The sequence below is a fragment of the Vulpes vulpes genome, chromosome 1 (genome assembly GCF_048418805.1).
Source record: "Vulpes vulpes isolate BD-2025 chromosome 1, VulVul3, whole genome shotgun sequence".
In the NCBI taxonomy this organism is placed as follows: Eukaryota; Metazoa; Chordata; class Mammalia; order Carnivora; family Canidae; genus Vulpes; species Vulpes vulpes.
Window position 1 is genome coordinate 59,819,852 of NC_132780.1, and position 21,371 is coordinate 59,841,222.

The following is a 21,371-nucleotide window of genomic DNA, read 5'->3' on the forward strand; positions in this document are numbered from 1 at the left end:
TGCAGAGTACATGCAGATAATGATGCAGGAAAGTTCTGTGCCAATGTCACAGCAGCATGAAAACCCTTATATTCAGGGAGACCTAACTAACAGTGTGAAGCTGGGCAAACCCTGCCCAGGCAGACAATTTACTTCAATTAACAGGCTAACAAAGAAAATTAATTCTTAAGAAAGAAAAAGGGAATGAGGAAAAATGTGATATAGGAGAAATATATTTCTAATTCACTTAATAAATAACATACTAAAGGCAATAGACTTAATAATTATCTTCATTTAATCCAAGAGATGAAAACAAATAACATCATTACCTGCCAAAGACATTTTCCAGAGATCCCAGTTTAACATCAAAATCAACCAAATTCCAATTTATAAAGCTTTGATTTCTGTAATTCATGATTTAAGATACTACAAATATGCTTTTCCATGCTTAGATTCCACTTGAAACATTTCAGATTATAGAAGAATCTTCAAGTAAATGATTTTAGTGTTTGAATTTAAATGCATTCACATAAAATCCTCTATTTTCAAAGAGGGAAAACAAATTTTAAAACTTTTAATATATTGGACTATAAAAATTTATGCTGAAATTTTATAAAAACTATTTTATATTTAACCCATTACTAGTCCAAATATTTTTGTATTATAAAAACTAAAAACTATTAATTTTACTGCATAGAAAGCATTTTAAAGCTGATTTTTAATAATACCAGGACAAAGTTGACAGCATTATCAGTCTATACACGATGTCTTTCCTTTGCATTTGAATCTCTCTAAATGAGAAACGTCTGGTTGTGTTCAACATGTATCATTTATTTGATGTGGGTAATAACTTGTGGAAGAACAATTCTGATTTCCTCCAGGTGAACTATGGAAAGGTTGCCACTTTATTATCAGCAATAGCATTCATTATTTACAACCTGATCTTGATATATGGGCCCCAGAGAAAATACCAGAAGGTAAATCTTATTTTGTGGTATACTACTTTTAATTAAGAAATGATGGGATCCCTGGGTGACTCAGCCGTTGAGCGCCTGCCTTCAGCCCAGGGTATGATCCTGGAGACCTGGGATCAAGTTCCGCATCAGGCTCCCTGCATGGAGCCTGCTTCTCCCTCTGACTGTGTCTCTGCTTCTTTCTCTCTCTGTGTCTCCCATGAATAAATAAAATTTAAAAAAAAAGAAATGATATGGCTCAAATTTTAAAATTTGAATAATTGATGAAATACATCATATTTTTATAAATAGTACTTTGTTACTAATTATTAATATTCATTTCAAGAAATATTTACTGAGTGCCTAATCTGATGTAAAGAGTCCAAAAACGGGATCCCTGGGTGGCGCAGCGGTTTGGCGCCTCTCTTTGGCTCAGGGCGTGATCCTGGAGACCCGGGGTCGAATCCCACGTCGGGCTCCCGGTGCGTGGAGCCTGCTTCTCCCTCTGCCTGTGTCTCTGCCTCTCTCTCTCTCTAACTATCATAAAAAAAACAAAAAAGAGTCCAAAAAGATGAGTAATACACAAATCCCTCCTCTGAAAAGGCTATAATCTAGTACAGGAAATAAAAAATAATTTATGCATTCTTAGAAGATAGAGTAAAGGATGTGGCACAAAAAATAATAGGAAGAGAATTTAAACAAGAAAACAACTCCAAGGAATTTGATGTACCAGGAAAATCTTCATAGAGGATTTAAAGATGGCTCTTGAAGAATAGTTTAGGGCATGTGGATTAGAAGGAGAAAAGGAGAATATTCCACACAGAGAAAGCACAAATGCAAAGATATGGAGATGGAAAAGCAGGGGTTGTGTTAGTGCATCAGTGAAAAGTCCAATTTCATTAAAATATAAGAAGTCTATAAGGAAATAATTGGGAGTAAACCTGAGAAAGTAGCTTGTAGGTACATTATGACTGTATTCTGAAGTAATAAATTGTGGAAGGGGTTTGAGCAGGTGGAGTGATGTGATCAGATCAGGCCAGCAGAGGATTATACCATCAACCATGTGCATTGTGGGAAAGAGATGGGAGGCTCTGCGAGCCTGGGCAGGAAGTAACAGAGACCAAGATTAGGGTAGTTACCTTGGAGATGGAAGAAAGTAAAGATTCATTGGACAGAGGGACCCTGGACAACTAGGCATATAACTGAATATAGGAAACAGAAAAGACAAAATAACAGTTTGGCTACTCAGGACTACAAAATCAGTGTTGTAATTGATAGTAACAGGTAAGGCCAGACAAAAATGGATTTTGCATGAGAAATTGGTGAGTTCCATTTTGAACAAGCAGAATTCAAGATTTAGAAAGATGTCAAGGGAGAGAGGTCAAAAAACTATATTAACCTTCTTCCCCCACATAAATAGCAACCTTGCTAGTATGAAGAATCATGCATAGTGCTAATTCAGTTGCCAAATCCCCTGAAAATGGCTTGCTTGAAGCCTGGTTTTATTTTTGTCCACCTCCCTGGTCTCCTTTCACTCGCATTTGAAGTAGAATTGATCTTTCTGGCTCTTATTATTACTACTCACATATCCTTCTAACTCAAGCATATTTGTTAATTTCTCATCAAGCACATTTCTCCTCTCTTTTAACACCATCCTAAAAGAATTCGTGCCCACAAAGTTTTACACCTTTATACTAAATTCAATAGAGATTATATTCCCCCCCAACAATGCTCTTTTTTGTTTCACTTCAGTTAATGCATTTTAAATAAATTTATAAAAAAAAAGAACAATTCCATTTTCCCTCAGTGCTGGTTTCCATATTTCTTTTTTTCATTGATATTTGACAGCAAATGGGTGCTGTTTTTCTGGAAAGATTTGATGAGTTCACAAACCTGCAAATTTTTATCACCTTTGTTCAACAAATGTTTCAAAAGTAGTATAATATAAACTCCTAAGACAACAACATATAGACAAAATAAGCCCAAATTCAAAGTCCATAGTTAGGATCTCATCACTTTATTGCTTTGACGTCTCTCCAACCCTGTCTCCTTCCCTGGCAAATGCCCTAATCAAATCATGAGTGGCTCCTGCTTTTATGCACCCACAGCACTTTCTAGTGTAAACCATTATACAATGGTTATGGTGTAATGTTATAGTGTAATCATTGTCTTTCTATCAAGGTGTGAGATCCTTGAAGACAGGGATCATCCTATTTTAATTTTTAAAAAAGATTTTATATATTTATTTGATAGAAAGAGAGAGAAAGCACACAGTAAGGGGCAGAGGGAGAGAGAGAAGCAGGCTCCTGCTGAGCAAGGAACTTGACGCAGGGCTCAATCCCTGGACCCTGGGATTATGATCTGAGCTGAAGGGCTGAAGAAGGTAAACGCTTAACCGACTGAACCACCCAGGTGCCCCATTTTAATTTTTATGTGCCTCTTGCCTGGTGCAGTTGTTGACACATACCATGTGGCCTAATGTTTGATGAATAAATACACGAAGAAGTGAACTTGCTAAAGTTAGAACTAATGACCATTCAGAAGAAAGGGCTTTAGAAGAACTGTGCTTAAAATGTCATATTTATTTCCTTGATTCTCTCTCCTTATGGTAGTTTTCAATTTGCTTAATTACACATAAAGCCAACCAAATTAAAATTAATTTTAAAAGGCATGAGGTAACGTATCATATGATTAACAAAATCAATATGATATATGTTAGCTATATCCTTATAAATCAATATTGTCAGCATTGTTTATAAAATATCTTTAATGGCACATACTGTTCTCTTTGAAAACAGTATCATAATATTTTTGCCTATCCTTCTATATATTAGTCCTTTGGATAATGTCTAAATTTTTAAGATTATATGTATTACTGTAAGAAACAATGCTATCATTAAATAGCTATCAGGCAAATAACTCTAAATGTTCAGCCCTACACCACATTATTAATTACATTATTTAATCTTCATGATTTTCTATAAGATAGATATAATTATCCATATTTACAGTTGAGGAAATAGATTCAGTGGGAATAAAAAAACAACTTACTTTAAGTCACACAACCAGTAAGAAGTAGAGGATCTATTTGAATCAAGATTTTTCTGATGCCACATCTTCTCTATGACCAGGAAAACCACAGCTTTGATTGGACCTTTAAAATTAAATTCAAGAAGACAAATTATTGAGGCAAAGAGACCAATATTTTAAAATGCCGTGAGCACATCTGAAAATGTATCTATTTCCTAATCGGCATTAAAAGTAATAAAGTTTTAAACATTTGCCATTTTTAGAGATGAATATTTTAACTCTTATTTATTATCCTTTCTTTGATTATTAAGTTAACTAAAAACTGATTAACTAGTTTCTTATGACTTACAGTCATTTTTGTCTCCTCTTGGAGAAATGCATGCTCATATACTTTTGCCATTTTTCTCTTAAGCCTTTTGTGTTTTATAGATTGATTCATGTAAACTCTATATACTACAGATATCATATCTTTCATATTTGTGATAGTTTCCTAGTTTAGACAATTTTGTTTCAATTTTTTGGCATAGAAAAATTCTCTCATTTTTTGGTTCATTTTAGCAGACAAATTTTTAGAGTAGTTTCAGGTTCAAACAGAGTAGAAAGTACAGAGATTTCCCATATTCCTCCTTCCCCTACACATACTCAGCCTCCTCTGTTACCAACATTCCCCATCAGACTGGTACATTTGTTATAAATGATGAGCCTATACTGACATATCATTATCACTCAAATACCATAGTTGATATTAGGCCTCTCTTGGTGATATACATCCTAAGGGTTCGGCAATTGCTTAATGACATGTATCTACCATTATAGTATCTTAACATGTGCATTTTTTAAAAGTTAATTCTAGGGATCCCTGAGTGGTGCAGCGGTTTAGCACCTGCCTTTGGCCGAGGGCGCGATCCTGGAGACCCGGGATCGAATCCCACGTCGGGCTCCCGGTGCATGGAGCCTGCTTCTCCCTCTGCCTATGTCTCTGCCTCTCTCTCTATCTATCATAAATAAATTTAAAAAATAAAAAATAAAAAAAATAAAAATAAAAGTTAATTCTATCAGACCTCAATTTAGTTGTCTTTTGTATGTTGTAAAGATTTATTAAATGAACATTTCAAGTATTAGGTGAATTTTCTTTACAAATATTTTGTTTTAATATAAGTTACATAATCATTTTTATACTAACTTATTTTAGACATACCAAAAAACACATGGAATGATGTAAATACACAGAGCTAAATACAGCTTAAAAAAATAAATAACATTACTGAGCCTATGTAAACATCCCAGTAACATATCCTTCCCTTCTCTCTAGAGGTTTTTTCAATTCTGGTTGTGGCTTTATCATTCCCAAGAATCTTTTATCATATATTTTGTTACATATTTTATATCATTTTGCATTTATGCAATTTTGTATATACGGCTTTGCTTTGTGTGCATAAAATTATTTTGTATATGCTATTGTTTCACAAGTACTACCCTACTTATGAATTCTCTAAAGTTTACTTCTTTCATTTAATAATATGTTTTGAGATTTACCTATGTTGATACAAATAATAAATAACTGATTTCCTACTAAGTTAGCCATTTTAAAAATTAAGTCCTGATGTTTTATCTTGGATCCTTCCAAGAAGTAGACTCTGAGATAAAGCTTCAAGTGTAAGTAATTTATCTGATCATACAAAGAACAAGACAGGGAAGAAAAGAGAGCAGATTAGGAGTGTATTATATGAACTGGTGCAGCCACTATGGAAAACAGTGGGGAGATTCCTCAATAAATTAAAAAGAGAACTATCATATGATCTAGCAATCCTACTGCTGGATATATATCTGAATGAAATGAAATCACTGTCTCAAAGAGATATCTTCACTCCTGTGTTCATTGTGGCATTATTTACAATAGTCAGAGCATGGAAACAACCTAAGTGTCCAACAGTGAATGGATTAAAAAATACTATTCAGCCGTAAAAAAAGAAGGAAATCCTGCCATTTGTGACAACATAGATGAACCTGAAGAGCATTATGCTAATTGAAATAGGACAGGGCAAGGCAAATAATGTGTGATCTCATTTATTTGTGCAATCTAAAGAAACTGAACTCATAAAAACAGAGTAGATTGGTGGTTGCCAGGGGTGAGTGGGTGGGGGAAATGGGCAAAGGGGTCAAAGGGTACACATTTCCAGTTATAAGATGAGTAAGTTCTGGAAATCTAATGTACAGCATGTTGACTATAGTTAATACTGTCTTGTATACTTGAAAATTGCTAAGAGAATAGATCTTAAAGGTTTTTACCATACATACCATAAAAGTAACTATGTGAGGTGACAGATGTGTTAACTAATTTTTTGTGGCAATCATTTTGCAATATATTCCTATATCAAATCATCATCTTATACTTATCAAAATTCTATAATATATCAATTATATCTCAATAAAAATGTGGAAATAGAAGACTGTGTATGAATCCAGCTACCACCAGTGGGTGGGTGACTGGAGCATCATCCTGCAGATAATGGTATAAAATACATGCCTCAAAGAATACTTACTCATTAACTCCCATCAGTTATTATTTAAAAGCTGTTCCTGGGGTATGTTAATTCCCTAGCATTTCTGACCTGCAGACTTGACACTTGGACAAAATCAAGCAGAGAAATACAGATGTCACCCTTTGGAAGTCACCTGAGTACACCAAAATGGTACAATCCAAGGCAAAGAGGGAAGATGACTGTAGCATCTACTATAGCTACAGAGGGCATGGTGAAACATATCTCTGTTCCTTGCTAGGAATGATGTAATTTGCCACAATTCCTTTAGAAAGACAGCTGACTATATATCAAGAGCCTTAGAAATGCTGGTACTAAGGGCTACTCCATAGAAATAATTATATATATAATTATTTATATATGTATATATAATATAATTATATATAATATAGAATTATTATGTATAATATATTTATAATAATTATATATATTATATATGTTCATCACAGTGTTATCATAATGTTAAGAAATATAAATAATTTAAATGTCCAACAAGAAATGAATAATTAGGAAAATTATGTGTCTGATGATGAAATTTTTCCATTAATGCTGAGAATATGAAGATTATATAGCCATATGAGAAAATATTTTTGAGGGAGAAAGAAAGCAAGAAAAAGAAGAAAGATGAGATGTAATATTTAAGAATGATAACACAATTGTTCTGGGGATTGGGCTTATGTAGTTATTTTTATGCTAAAAATAACATGTTTTTAAAGCAATGTAAGTATTGCTACAAGGATCATCCAAAAAATATTTTCATATGTGCTTTCTATCTATAACTTCTGAGGTTCTATATACAATCTCATCTTGCCGTTGCAAAAATTTTATGAAATAATTGAGTTTAAGTATTAATGTCCTTATTTTACAGATGAGGAAATTAAGTTCCAGAAATGTCCAAATGGCTAGAAAGTGATGGAACTGTGATTAGACTAGATTTCTTTTGACTCCTGGCCAAAAGGAGCTCTTTATGACAGTGGTACATATCTGTTATGTTTGCTTGCCCAGCACCCTTTTATAGTAACTAGATTTCTTCTTTTATTTTCAAGAACCTCCTCATCTTCTCATCTTCAAGGGTGGGTAGTAGACCTAAGCCTAACAAGTGAGAGCCAGTGATTGGTGAAGAACTGGGCATGTGACCCACGTTAGGCCAGCCAAGGACTTCTGATGGCTTCTTCCACTGACTGCTAAACTACTAGAAAATGGAAAGCTTGGAGTCACCCATGCTCATTTTTGTCAGCTCAGAAAAGAGTCTGCCTGAGAGTGGAGGAAAACAGAGCTAGAAATGGAGAGAGAGAGACAGATTTCTTATGACAGTGTTAAGGTACTTAGATATTCAGATCTGGCCACCCCTCAAGCTAAGGTTTACCTTGGCCTTTTCAGGTTTGTGAACCAATACATGCTTTTCTTTTTTTTTTTTTTTTTTTTTTCATTTAAATTAAGATAATTAGATTGAGGTCGCTGTCATTTTCATATAAAAGTATCCTGGCCAATATGGAGATCACTTGTTGTTACTTACAAATCTTAAAAATGTTGAGTTGGCCAAGCCGAGATAGGCTGCAGGATAATGAATGTTTCCCTCATACTAGCTAGAATGTGGTCCATCTGCTTATGCAGTAGCAAAGCAGATGGTTAAACTGTTACCTGTCATACCTTAGGACTCAGGTTATGCATCTACTGAGGTTAGAACTTAAAGGAACTTGGTAAAAATATGTCAGGATCCTGGAATATTATAGTCAATTCTCAATACTTTAATATTGACTGAAGAAGAAGAAAGAAGAAGAAGAAGAAGAAGAAGAAGAAGAAGAGGAAGAAGAAGAAGAAGAAGAAGAGGAGGAGGAGGAGGAGGAAGAAGAGGAAAAAGAAGAGGAAGAGGGGAAAGAGGGGGAAGAAGAAGAGGAAGAAAACACAGTCTTGCTCTATGGCTACATCTAACAATCCAAGAGAGCTGAAATTCAAATAAGCCCTGTGCTTTAAAAATTGAAAAAGCTAAATTCTTCACTCCAAGAAAAAGTTAATGCATGGAAAGCCAAGGAGTCTGACAACAACATTGTGGATAAGAGAAGGATCTAGTAAAAGCTACAATTTGATACTCTAGGCCCTTCCGAAGAACCTCAACTGCTACCCCCTGCCTGAAGAAGGTGTTAGGTATGAGGTTTTCAGGTGGAAATGACAGAAACTCCAATCCAATTATCTTAATTAAAAGACCATGGAAAGCAATTCCCCTGTCATACCTAATCTAGAGATACAGAGAGGATTAGGGATGACTTCCAATCCCAACCAATTGTTCTTTACCATTATAAACCTTTAATTTAAGAGTTGGAAGGTGGGTAGAGCATTGAGGCCTACTGCTAAGAAACAGAATCTACAGTCTCAGATTTCTCTTGAAACTATGATTCAACAGGATCTCAGTTTCCACTTACTAGTCACTAGTCTATAGCATTAACCAAATGCAAATGAACTAGATGCCTAGCAAGGTTTTAATGATGTTTTCCTTCCAAAAAAACTCCAAACCTGGTAAGCTAATGTTCATAAGTACTTAACCCCTAAGTATTCCCTCCACCATTAAAACCTCAATAGGAAGTGTGTTGCTAACATACAACAGCCACCAAAGATAGATATCAAATGTACCCACAAGAAGATAACTCCCAAGTAAAATCCACCATGATGCAGATTCCTGACCAAGGGATTCACTGTCCTTCCAGGTCAGTAAGAATCCCTAATGAGTAGAACAACTGTTTATTTACTTTTTCCCTCTTCCCATTTCCAAATGAGAATTGTATTGAATTTAGGCTTTACTTACTCCACCATTGTCTATTATATTTGCTGTAGGTGGTTAAACAAATATATCATTAGTCATAGACTGCCAGACAATACGAACTCATATCTGAGACTGACAGGCACAAAATAAAGATCCTGATCTAGAGGTAATAGGATAACTGTAAAACACCAATTTTAACTCTTTAGACAGGAGATGAATGTAGTATTTGTTGTGCATAAAACAGTTGTTTTGTGTTACATAGGAGTAACGTAAGTATAAAAATAAATGTTGAGGTGTATCAATTAGAAGAAAGTGTATGTGTTTTGCTGGAAAACTACATGCTCTATAATAGAGCTGTATTGATTTTACCTCTCAGGCATCCTTGGCAACAGAACCCCTCTTACAGACCTCTTTATGTTCAAAACATGATATTGGGATGGGCTACCCCAGGTCTAGGAGTATATTCTGACACTATCATTAACAATCAGAATCAATAATTACTGGGGCACCTGGGTGGCTCAGTGGTTGAGCATCTGCCTTTGGCTCAGGTCATGATCCTGAGCTCCTGGGATCAAGTGTCGCATTGGGCTACCCACAGGGAGCCTGCTTCTCCCTCTGCCTACATCTCTGACTCTCTCTGTGTGTCTTTCATGAATAAATAAATAAAATCTTTTTAAAAATTTAAAAAGAATCAATAACTTAAGAGATGGCACATGACCCAAGGCAGGTCAACCAAATCAGCTTGAAGATTTTTGCTAGGGGTGACTAGGTGGCTCAGTCAGTTAAACATTTGGAGTCCTGAGATAGAGCCCCATGTCAGGCTCCCTGCTCAGTGGGGAGTCTGCTTCTCCTTCTCCCTCTGCCCCTCCCCTGCCTCTCAGATAAATAAAATCTTTTTTAAAAAAAGATTTTTTGCTAAAATGTATTGGGAAAAAAGCACTCCTATTCCATTGGCATTGGCAAGTTGGTAAAATATCAGCCTGGAACAACCAATGCTCATCTTTGCTACCACTTAGAAAGCTTTTGGGGGTGGGGAAGAGGCAGAGAGAAAGAGAGACAGAGACAGAGCGAATATCAAGCAGGCTCCACGCCCAGCACAGAGCCTGATGCAGAGCTCGATCTCACAACCCTGAGATCATGACCTGAGCCGAAATAAAAACTTGGACACTTAATTGCCTGAACCACCCAGTTATCCCATGACTTAGAAAGCTTTTGAGGATGAAACCACCCAAGAAAGAAGATTTGAGAGGTGCAGAGAGAGAGGGAGACTTTTGATAACATTGTGTGAGCACCTAAATTTATTCATGCCCAAAGCTCATATATACATCCTGCATTTCTCAGTTATTTGAGCCATTAAATTCCATTTTCTGCTGCAGTTGGTTCAAGATGTATTTCTGAAATTTTGAAATCCTAATAAACATAAATATATTTCTAGTCTTACCCTCTACTTCAAAACTCAAAATTTTATTTTCTAAATCTTTCTGACATATAGTATTTATTGAATTTCTCAAGAAAGAAAGCTTGCACAGAAAAACTTCCTAATTCCTTAAAATTCACTTAGTTGTCTTAAGATTATGAAGATTTGAAGAAAATCAAGAGCTTGGAGGTCATGCGTGGTTCAGTCACAGAAGCAGAGTCACTATGAGTGCTTCAGGATAAGAGATAAAACTTACATAGTTGTGGAAAGAGCTAGGGAATTGTCAGTGCAGAAGGGAAAAATAGGAGGATCAAAGAAGGAGTCTCTAATGAGTCCTTCTGAAGCACTGCTCCGACTAAAAATGTCCATAATTTCAGGGGATTCTGAGAAGACCAGCACATCTAGCCACCAAAGTGGGACTATGGCAGGGAGGTCTATGAAAGGCTTTTGTCAAAGTACAGCCATGCATTTGGTGATATGCCAGGAACTGCTTTTTTTTTTTTTTTTTTTTTTTTTAGAATTTTTTATTTATTTTAGAGAGAAAGAGAAAATCGTTGAAGCAGAGTCCCTGCTGAGTGCAGAGCCCAACACAGGGCTTGATCCTAGGGAGATCGTGATCTGAGTAAAAATTGAGAGTTGGCCGCTCAACCAACTGAGCCACCAAAGTGCCCCCTGGAACTGCTCTTACTCATGAGGGCCAAGAGCTGTGAAGAGGCACCTCTCTGTCACTGTATCTGACCACAAAGCCCTCTAGAGAATAAACGCTGCTGTTTCACACAAATCTGAGGCAAGTTCTCCTTTGGTCAACTTTTATTTGTAATCTTACAGGGAACAGGATTCTAGGAAATGCTCTCAGCTTACCCAAGTTGACACAGTACAATCCAAAACAGTTCTCTCCTAGTCTGTTTGTCATCAGTGCATACTTTTCCCCACATAAAACAAAAGAAAAACCATACTTCTGCCTAACATCATGCAACTCTCTCTTGCTTAACTGAAAATACACTATTCCTCTCCCCAAAGAATATACAAAATGCCATCTTAGAGTGATTTCTTCTCTACACTCCTTTTTTGATATCCTATAACCTAATAAGCCATCAGCTTAACCATTATCTTATTTATACAGTAGGGAAATAGGAAGGGGAAAGAAGAAAGGAATATGATCATTTAGTGTAGGTAAAAAATAAGTTCAGGTCAAAATAAGGAGGAAATACTCATAACTACAACACTGCTTATTTCACCAGCTGGTCATATAATTATAGCTGATATTTATGACCTTCTTCACCAGCCAGTCCATAATCCCTTTTCTCTCAGCAAATGTTTCAGTTGGTGGTAGTTTTCTTCCTAGTGAGATCATCAAAGCTTTCATTTCGAAATAGTCTATACCTTTACCAGCCCTGCCTCTGTTGGTTAGTTATAATTTTTCATTAACTTTTATCATAGGATATGAAAGTACTATGGTGTACCTCAGAGAATGCCCCCATTCCAAATATACTCCTTGTTCTCCATTGTAAGGAGTAACCCAATTTCCCCTTCATGGTCAGGATCAATCACTCCCAATAGTACAATAACCCCTCTTCTTGCCAATGGCTTAGGTGGCATGAGGAGCCCATGGTGGCCAGTTGGTCTCAACAATCAGCTTAGTGAATCCCTTTTTATGGCCCCTAAGGGAAGTATCCCTCCCTTGGAAACTAAGACCTCCAAACCAGCAGAGCCAAAAGTTTCAGGAATAAGAAGAAAAATGTTCACAGATAGACACTCCCATTTCTGCCCCCCTGAATCTTAGCCATGCAGAAAACACTACCATATTTTGGTCTCAGATTCAGATAATATAGCTAATCCTGTAAGACATTACTTCAGCTCCCAAAGGTGTTACTGTCCAGCTGGCACCACAGCTGAGTTTCCACACCGTTCTATCAGGCCAGCTGCTGCAGGGTGATGGGTAGCATGCTAAGTTCAGTGAATTCTATGAACACAAGCCCATTGCCACACTTCATTTGTTGTAAAATGAGTTCATTAGTCAGGGGTAATGCAGTGTGGAATTCTATGGTTGTTAAATAAGGCATTCCATAAGTCCAAGGGTGATGGTCTTGGCAGAACCTTTACAGATAGGGAAGGCAATTCCAAATCCAGAGGAGGATGTATTCCAGTGAAAATAAAGCAGAATGATGGAAGTAATTCAATGTAATCATCCTACCAGCAGGTGGCTGGCAAGACTACCAGGGGAATGGTGCCATATTAGTGTCTCAGATTTTGCCTGTTGGCAGGTTGGACATTCAGCACTGGCTGTGGCCAGATCAGCCTTGTGTTGCTGAGTCCATATAAAACCTCCACCCTTGTCTCCACAGCCATTTTCTATGTTTATTTGGCGAAGACAGCAGTAGCTAGGGATAGAATTTCACTGACATCCACTCAATAGCAACTTTTCAAGTGATTATTAGAATCCTCCTTTGCTGATGTCACTCTTTGTTGACTTTTAACATAAATTGCAAAAATCTTTCATCAGAGGTCTATCTACAGATCTCTTCCCTAGATTATCTTGTAACCAATTTTCTGATTGTGTTCCTTCCAAGTCTCTGACTATTCTTCTGAACATTAAGCACTGCATATGGATCAGGATAGATCCATGTCTCTGGCCATCACTTCTTCTAGGAAGAAATGAACAACCATATGCCGTGCTTTGAGTGCTGCCCAATGTAAGGATTTCCCTCACCACTGTCCCTTAGGGCTATCACTGAGTGGAGCTATAATCCTGCAGATATCCTCGTTAGAGTCATGCCAGCATATTGTACATATTTACCACATGTAAACCAAACCACAGATTTTGTTCTTCCTTAGTAGGCTGGTCATAGGGGTCTCCCTCTCTGGTCATTGGTACAGGGTGAGATGGAGGAAGCAATGTAGGCAGAAATAGGGGCCATGAGCATCTGCGATACTTGCTCTGCACTAACTTTCGCCTTCAAGACTTGCTTGATCTAATCTTGTATATACTAGTTTTACTTGATGAAGTGTTGCCGGATACACATGCCCAATATTTTAGCTTGGTGCCAAATACCTAGTTAATGATAGACAGCTCTGATGATTTGGTGATTTAGAGGCCCAGGATCAAGCCTTTAGTTTGATCCTACTACTTTTGACTTGCCTAATAACAAATCAGAAGCCGCTTTTCCAAAAGGGGAGAGTTTTCTGCAGAGAATGCAAAGCTTTGCTCCGAAATTATTAAAGCTCTGTAGTATGACTCACTTGTAGGGATTGCCAAAGGTTCTAGTCAGCATTCCAGTCTACCTCTGACCCCTCAAGAGCCATCAGATCTGCTCAGTATGGCAGCCCGGACCTGAGATAGAGACTTCTCTTTCTCTGGTTCTACTCAAAACTACCAGCCTTTGGAGATATTTGGTAAAGAAGTTGGAATAGCATATACACTGTCTCAAAGAATCCAAAGAGGCCTACAAGGGGTTTGTCTCTTTCTTAGTGTTAATAAGGCAGGTACGGTGGTAGCTTCCCTTCACCCTCAAAAGAACATATCAACATGTTCCAGGCCAGCAGACCTCCAGATATTTCACGAAGGAGACAAACCCCTGAACTTTCATGTGGTATTTCTATGTTATACATTTCCAGTGTGGTGAGTTTTTCTCTTGTATGTTATGATAAGATTAGTTTTCTGAAAAGTATCATTACTAATAAGGAAGAGCTAAGTGATAGTGAACAGAATCTTCAAAGCAACTGTAAGTAATGTTCTGAAAGAAAGCAGAACACTAAGATAAGAAGTGAAACCAAAGGCTAAAAACCTAATGGCAATTTGGAGAAAAAAAAAAGAGAGCCTACAGGGTATGAAATCACAGAATTAGAATATGAAATTACTCCTCTTCTGCCACTAAAAAGAGAATGCCACATTCAGGAAGAATTCTGCAGGTCCTTATCTTCTTCTTTATATTTTTTCCTTGTTTTAACCATTTGGTATCTCTTTTACTCTCATCCTCATGCTGAGTTCTATCAATTATCCCTACCATAAACTATTAATTTCTAGTTCCTCCTTGCTGCCCATAAGATAAAAAGCAAAAACCTCATAGCCAAAGTCTTTTTCAGATATGACCCCACCATATATCTTTCCAGCCTCAGCCATCCATGTAATCTATTCTCAAACCATGCTGAATTCCCCACCTTTCCTCAAATATGTTGTATGTTTTCACAATTACCAGTCTTTGCATGTCCTGGTCCCTCTCCTAGAAATGACCTCCCTCCTCTTCTGGATTGCTCAATTCAACCTCAAGATTCAACTCAAATATCATTTCTTCTCTGATTTCCCTTATTTCCCTAATCCCCCCAAATAAGTGGATCAGTCTCATCTCTGGGTTCCCCACAGCATTTGGATCATAATTGTTAGAGTGCTCACCACAAGAGATTGTTTTTTTTTTTATTTACATATGCCTATTTCAGTGAATAGAACAAAGAAAGAGCAAAACAAACATTTGTTCAACAAATGAATGGTTGGGGATCCCTGGGTGGCGCAGCGGTTTGGCGCCTGCCTTTGGCCCAGGGCGCGATCCTGGAGACCCGGGATGGAATCCCACATCAGGCTCCCGGTGCATGGAGCCTGCTTCTCCCTCTGCCTGTGTCTCTGCCTCTCTCTCTCTCTCTCTCTCTCTCTGTGTGGCTGTCATAAATAAATAAAAATTAAAAAAAAAAACAAATGAATGGTTGGATTTATTAACTTGTGGTTTGCCAAGATCTTCCACTGTAGAGCCCCATCTATTCACCTGCAATTTGCCATTGATTTTATTTTAAATCTTTAAGAGGAAAGTTATTTTTCCAAAACAGCTACATAAGCAATTATCTAAAGTCATTAACAGAATGTTCCTTTGAAATAATTTGTTTAGAGGTCATTTAGAAGTCTGGTATTTAATGTCTAATTTGTTGGTATTTTTGGTCAACCTTTGCATGAATCTGTATATAAGAAAGAGAACTGACCAGTTAATTAAAAAGTTGATCTTTTTATAGTTAGAGTAAATCAAATACTTATCTCAGCCAGAATAGTGGGCAGAAACCTTTATTAAAGTCCTTGTTTTCCAATATACCGACTGTGTGACATTTGATGCATCATCCCTCTATTGCTCAGTTATCTTTCCACTGTAAAATGAAAGTAATTTTTGCCCATCTTACAGATTTCTTAAAAATTATAGTTTATTAAGTGAGTACAAACACTAGTCAAATGCAAGAATTATGAGTATTTTTTGTATCTGATAAACATACCTATATATTTAGTGAGTACCAATGATTTGGGTACTCTATGATTTATTTAATATTATATCTCTACCAACCTGCACAATGTCTGAGCAAAATAGAAACCTAATTAACATTTATTTTTCAAAGAAAAGCATTGACAGTAAATGGAAATTTCAGAAGTCTTTTCTTCATAGTTGTAATTAATTTTTTCTGTCATTATTTTGGCTAATACCTCACTTTCACCAGAAAGAAACAAATAATTTGTAATCATACTAGTCTCATGTAGTAGTCCTGGTGTCTAATTCAAATTTCATCCCAGGTAAATCCCAACACAGTGGTACAGAGTTTTAAATTGGTAAATTTAAGGAATCTATGAAATGCTAACTGAATTTATTTGAGAACTACAGATTCTTAGTCATCCCTGCTGACCTATAAATGTAAATTTCCACCAGAATACTGAAATACATTGATAATTTGTTTTACCTAAATTAGAAGTGTTACTTTGCTCCAACTAAATTAGAAGCACCTGTGTCACTTTGCTCCAGTCTTGTGAGTTGCAAAGAGCACCAAGCTCAAGGGGATGTGACAACTGTTTTGAAAATAGCAGGTTAGTGGAGTGCCTGGGTGGCTCAGTCAGCTAAGCATCTGACTCTTGATTTTGGCTCAGGTCGTGATCTTAGGGTCAGGAGACTGAGCTCCACATTTGCCTCCATTCTGGACACAGAACCTGCTTAGGATTCTCTCTCTCCCCCACTCTCTGCCCCTCCCCCACTCCCTCTCTAAAAAAACCAACCAACCAACAACAACAACAAAAATGAGAGAGCAGCTGTAAGTGTGGCAACAACAGTGGAAATAGGGCTGTGCGCCAAGGATGAATCATCCTACCATTTGCTATCTTTCCCTCTCCTGAATTTCACCTTGATTTTGCATCTTACATGTGTAATTCAATTCTCTTTGGAAGAAATTGTAAATTGGATTCCTTACAAATTCAACACATCAATTCATTCCACATAGGTTTATTGAGTTTTTACTATGTGACAAAATGGCAATGTACTAAGTCTGGTAACAGAAAGAAAGATAAAGGGTTCACTGTAAACTCAGGGGACATAACTGTGAACAGCTTGTGCCCTAAGGGAACAAAAGGTAAAAACACCAAATCTCAAGAGAGGGAAAAGATCAGCAAAGGGTTTTAGAAAAGGTGGCATTGAACAATCGTGCAAGATGACTATGCTGCTGAGTTAAGGTATATCTTAAGAAAGGGAACTGCACACACTTAAGGGCCAGGAATATTAATCTGCTTTGTGAATTGTGAAAACTCAAATAACTTAGAATTCATGGAAAGAAAAAAGTGTTTGTCTATGGGGAATGAAGTACAGGGCAGTCAGGACAGCCAGAGGATTTATGCATAGATGGTAGGGGCAGATGGAAAAGAACACCATACACGATGTTATTACCCTGTAAATGATAGACAGCCTCTTAGGGGCTTGAAGTCTTGAAGGCTCACAGTGACTGTAGCAGTCAGGACAGAATCAGGTAGTTTGAATAGGGATGATTTAATATAAAGAATTACTAACTATACCAGTGGGTTACTAACTGCAATACCAGGGATTAGTTGGTAAGACGTGAAAAGAACTCTAGAGAAGATAGGAATATCAGCTATAAGAAGGTCACCACCTCTTAGGATGGGATAGAGCCCAAGGACAAGCCTACCTCGGCTCCCAAAGGCTCTGATCCAGACCTTGTTGGAGAGGGCACAGAAGTGGCTCACTGAATGCAGAGAGGATGCTGTGATGCTTGAACTGCTGGAACAGGCTGGAAATACACCCACTAGGGTGCCAGTGAAAACTGTTCGCAGGGAGATGACTCACTGGAGGCCTCTGTTCTAAAACTGCCCGAGGGTGGAGATGCTGAAGAAGCTGTCAGCTGCTGGGTTCTGCTGCCCAACATGAACCACTAAGCTGGGCACTGGAGAGGCTGCCTGGACTGGAAAAGTCTGGTGCTGCAGAACCCACCCATGCTGCAGGAGCCAAACAAAAGGAACACACTGGAACTAGGAAGGAAAGCCCCTTCCTCCTTAAATGTCTTTCCAGCACCCTCTAGTGACAAAGTTGAACATTGTGCTACCTGCAAAGAAAATATTTAATTGGCCTATCTTCTTTTTCACAGAGAAGGTGAAAAGGGTGAATTTAGAGTTAGAGAAAGCAGTGGAGACAGCACAGAACCAGTATGATTTTGTATCAAGAATGAACAAAAGGCTTAGCAGCTGATGCCTTCTCTAGAACTGGCAGAGAAGGCAGAGGCTAAAAATGGAGGATTGGTGGAACACTGTTTAAAACTCAGATTCCCAGAAGGCTTCCATCATCCTCTGCAGCAGGGGGACCGCCTTCCTTCAACCTAGCGGAAAGACCAGAGTTTTATTCTTTGAAGACAAACAGAAGGTCTTTGGGCTGGGACAGGCCAGGCTCAGTGTGAAAATTAGGTGAATAAGTGAATACAGACATACTGAATGGTGAATATTGAGACCACTGTGTTTTCTTTCCTGGCTTCCGGAGGCTGGCTCAGTGTTAGTTCTCCACACTTAAAATGAGAGATAAGACTAACGGGACATCTGAGAAAGCCTCTATCATGAAAGACAGAGACAAAAACAATAATCAGAACAAAGACCTTCAAAAGAGAAGAAAGCTCAAATATTCTCAAAGGAGTCAGAAAACATTGCACGATTTTCTTGCAATAAAAAGGAACACTTAGGAAACAAAGAACATGATAAAGAAGTATGATGGCAGAAATAAAACATCCAATAGTAGTGCTGAAAGATTATGTTAAGGAAGTGATCCAGAAATTAGAGTACAAAGACAAAGAGAGGGGAAATGACACAGAGATGAGAAAATAAGATAGTTCAGGAGGCAAAATATTTGAATCATGAATATTTCAAAAAGGAAATAAGATAAACATTAGCCAGGGAATCACCAATAAGATAATTTAAGAAAGCTCTTCAGCACTGAAAAACATAAGTTCCAGAGTAAAAGGGCCCACTAAGTGACAGAAAAAAAAAAAAAAAAGATGAAAAATAGATCCAAATAAGGCCCGTCAGTGGAATTTCAGGATAACAAGAAAGTTTCAAGAGAGAAAAAAAAGAATAGTAGCATGCCATGCAAAAGTGGAGAATAATATTGCTCTCTCAAGGAGAGAGGGCAGCACTTTCAAATTAAGAATAATTATTTTGGTATGGAAATTGATCCCCAGCCTACTAGTGTTATTGGTAAAATAAAGACATTTTTACATTGTATTTCCCATGTCATGCAGCCTTTCTCAGGAAATAACTGGAAGACATGCTCCAAGAAACAAGAAAGTAAAAAATAAAGATGAAAAAAGAGATTAAGAAAACAGGACACTTAAATCAGAAGAAAATCTAGGGAAGTCTCAGCAAAGCAATGAAGAGAAATTCCTGGACAAGTGCTTTGCAGTATCCCTGAAAAGAATGGAGGTTTTCAGATGGATGACTCCATAAAAAAAATAATTGGAACTGACAGATTACCAAATAAGGATCTCGGGAAATGGTACTAAAATGTTATTGTAAAGAGTTAGCAAAAGGTTTAAATGAAATCAATCTGATGAAAAATCAAGAAAAAATGAAAGCATAGAAGGAAATGTGACTTCAGTAACTTCCTAAAATCCTCGACTATAAATATTGACACAGTCATAAAAATGTCAATTAATTAAATCTAAACAAAACTTTTAATGTAATTTTATTGTGAGAGGTGGGGAGGGAAAACAGAGGAGATGAAAATGTTGAGGAGGATTTACTGTTTTCTTCCCCAGTGTCCTTCCAGCTGGACTAAGACTCAAACTGACATGAGACAGATTAAAGGAGGAAGTAAAATTCAGTTTTATATGTACAGGAAATCCACACAGATGAGAAATTCCAAAGGTAGTCAAGCAAAATGAGATAATGTAGGCGATCCTGAAATAAACAGAATGGGATAGGGGTTTGGGACTTCAAAGGGAAGGAATGGAGTTCACAGGACGATAAGAAGGAGAGCAGACATTTGACAATAAGATTTTTGTCCTACTGTACAGATAGGTCCCTCAGATATAATCTATCTATGGTAATAACCCATATTCTGGAAAAGACTCCCAATTTAGATTCCCCTATATAGTTAGAGGAAGAACGAAAGTTTCTCTTGAGCCCTCAGGGTCTTGATTGCTTTCAGCTCAAAATCGTCCACAGGCCAAAGTGGTAAATTCTGGGGTGGTCAGGCCCGGGCCCCTGCAGAAGTTCCAGGGAGCTAAATCCTCAACGAACATATTAGAAAGTCAACAGATAACATCTAAAATTGAATCATCAAAATATAAGAGCATATGCATATTATTTAGAAATACAGAGATGTATGAAGAAGGAATCTCTAAAGGAGTAAAAATTGCCTCCAGAGAAAGGAATTGGAGAAGAATTTAGCAGAAAATTATAATATTTTGTTTCATATATTTGACTTATAAACTGTGTACATATTACTTTTTCAAAATGACATTAGCTTAAAAAGGAAAAAAGACTATTAGTTAAAATTTTTTTCATTTCACACTCACTGAACAAATATGTGCTAAGAATTTATTGTGTGCCCAGCTCAATGTTCTGCACTGGGGATAAAAGTAGTATAAGAACAGAGTCCTTAACCTCAAGGAGCTCACAAGTTTAGACAGGCTAGAGGGGTGGTGAGAGAAATCTGAAACAAAGGTATTAGAGGACATTGCCATCAGTGCTCATTGCAGGGTATGAACTGTAACATGATAATTCAATTATCTAAGAGAAATATGAAAAAAAATCTCTTGAAAATAAGTGCTTTTCAATTAAAACAGATTACTGTATCATCTCATTAATAATAATAATAGCTGCTATTTTTTTTCTTTTTTACTGCCTCACACGTATGAGATACTCTTACTAGGTCTTTTACCTATATCATTTGACTTAATCCTAATTCTAATGGGACAAATCTTATTAGCCTCATTTTACATATGAGCTGAATCATAGTAACTTTAAGAATAGAAGAGATTCACATCTGTGCTGATGGCTGACACATGATTCAGAATCAAAGGGAGAGAATGAGCTAGATTATCTTCTTGGCTTCAAAAACTGTCTGTGATTTTACAGTGTATTTCTTTTTGTGGGGTATAGTCAGGAAAGTGGAAAAGTCACTGCTGTAGGTTATCAGAAGCTCACAATACTATTGAAATGAACCTGTGTGCTAGAACATGGATATGTCTTTGTCATGCAAAACATTGGTTTAAAATTCAGTGTTAACTATTTAATTATACACATAGATAGTTACCTAAAAAAAGTATTTTTTCTTCTTTAAGTAAATTTCATAAAATTTCCATGTGAATGAATTCAAAGTACAATCAAAATATGCTTAAGTGTTCTCTTCTTTTGTAACTCCAAAATGCTAATATTGTTAATTGTACTCTCATATATTCTGAATAAT

At 37.0% G+C, this 21,371-nt stretch overlaps 1 protein-coding gene across 8 annotated transcripts in view; it reads right to left on the minus strand.

Annotated features, from left to right (window-relative positions):
* PKIB (cAMP-dependent protein kinase inhibitor beta) overlaps positions 1-21,371 on the minus strand; it is a 202,848-nt gene that overhangs the window by 128,285 nt on the left and 53,192 nt on the right. For all 8 annotated transcript variants that reach the window (XM_072765122.1, XM_026013354.2, XM_072765110.1 and 5 more), the window contains one exon: positions 3,984-4,086. The gene's annotated coding sequence lies outside the window, so the exon portion shown is untranslated. The remainder of the gene's footprint in view (positions 1-3,983; positions 4,087-21,371) is intronic.